The following is a 1,712-nucleotide window of genomic DNA, read 5'->3' as shown; positions in this document are numbered from 1 at the left end:
GAAAAATCATATAACATATAGCTTTTTAGATTTCAAAACTTTTTACATTGCCTGTAAAAAATTTATAAATTGATATTGGTATGACCTATAAATCAGCTTTATAAAAAAGCTCTCATATCGTGGATGTTTAAGCTTTATGATTTGTTAAAAAACTTAACTGAAAATGCTATTATTGTGGATGAAGTATAGCTCAAGGTTTTCAAGAATAAGCCTAGTAAATGAAGCAATAATATTGTGCAACAATCTTGTCATATTGTAAGTAATAACAAAAATGAAATCCCCTGCTCTCTGCTTCATAGAGCTGTACCATAGGCATTGAAAGTGCATCATTAATTTCATATAGTTTACTATCGAGACACCAAACATATGATGCCAAAACTTGAGATTAACTCCAATTGTTTCAAACGTAAAGTGATATTTACAATGCAGAAACATGATATCATTCTTCCATCCGATTATCAGCAGATTCATGTTGAACGTTGACTTTGACCTTATGAGCCGATGTGGCAGTTGACTCTTTTGCACCAGGAGCTTTGACCATGTGGAGTTGCTCGTCATGTTCCTTTCTAGCCTCTCTTCTCACCATGAGGTTCATATTTTTGCTGTTTCATCAACAAAAATGCAGTTTCGTTTTTTTGTTAAAGCATACCTAACTTAATTGTACGCTGGAAATGATATAGAAGATTTGGTTCTTTAATCGGCTTATCCTTTGGGTTGCTTTACTTTAATTAGATTCTTTAAAACTTGCTTTACAAGCCAAAACATTGCAATTCTATGACTTAAAAACTTCAAAGCTTAGGTTAAAACGGCTTTATGATATAAAGGATTTGAGGTTCTGTTAGATAGATTGTTCATTATGTTTATAACGATAAAATGCATTTCATATACAAAAATAAATTAGTTGCAAACTGGTAGTCATTCACTTTATTTTTAAAATACATGATTTTAACCTAGATTTTAGAATCAACAGATAACACTGTATGCCTGAGTATAAATCTTCTTCTACCAATAGCCATTTCCTAATTCTTTTCAAACATTAAAAAGAAATAACTTTGCGTATAAGACATGACGCGATTACAGTGATATCAATTGAGCTGTTCTTATTGAACTAGTGCGATTCCGGTCACCATAATCAGATCGTGAATCTTACTACTTTATATAAAACAAGTGATTATTCTATTGAAAAGAAGGAAAACACACACAAGAGGTGACCCTAACTATGTGATCAGAGTTACACAAATGAACAAACGGACCTGAGATTGTCGAATCCGGCGAGTGCGGCGGCGGCGGCGGCTATGCCTCTTTCTTTCTTCTTGCTAAGTCCTCCGTTTTCGGATGGGGAAAGGTTTATAAACGTATCGGTAGCAAGCGATCCGTGATGGGCTTCGGTTAAATATTGCTTTGGTTGAGCTTTGTAAAGGCCCAATACAATATATATATTATTAACTAGAAAGGTTACCCCGCTACGCGGGAGCCACAAGCTTTCAATGTTGTTTGCAAATCGATAAATATGACAGACGTAGAAAGTGCAAGGATGAAAAGCCCGGACTTTGCCCCGGACCCTTTTTTTCATGTTTTTATGAAAAAATGTAAAAGTTTTGACTGCAAGGACCAGAAGTGTCAAAATGGCTAAAGAATTAAAGGGGTAGGAATTAGCAACTTTTTAGAAAAGGGATCAAAGTTGTCAAACCGTTAAAGTTTTGTGGCCAAAC

At 34.6% G+C, this 1,712-nt stretch overlaps 1 long non-coding RNA gene across 1 annotated transcript; it reads right to left on the bottom strand.

The window, feature by feature from the left end:
• Positions 1–232: 232 nt before the first annotated feature.
• LOC145117084 (uncharacterized) lies at positions 233–1,389 on the bottom strand. The gene is made up of 2 exons (XR_013712483.1): positions 1,254–1,389; positions 233–602 (listed from the first exon to the last, which is right to left on the bottom strand). It is a non-coding gene; the product is annotated as an uncharacterized LOC145117084 (long non-coding RNA).
• Positions 1,390–1,712: the final 323 nt, after the last annotated feature.

This window comes from Lactuca virosa, chromosome 5, assembly GCF_052849685.1.
Source record: "Lactuca virosa cultivar CGN04683 chromosome 5, Lactuca_virosa_CGN04683_v6, whole genome shotgun sequence".
Lineage (NCBI taxonomy): Eukaryota > Viridiplantae > Streptophyta > Magnoliopsida > Asterales > Asteraceae > Lactuca > Lactuca virosa.
Note: the sequence above shows the minus strand (reverse complement) of the source record. Positions and strands in the feature narration are given on the sequence as shown.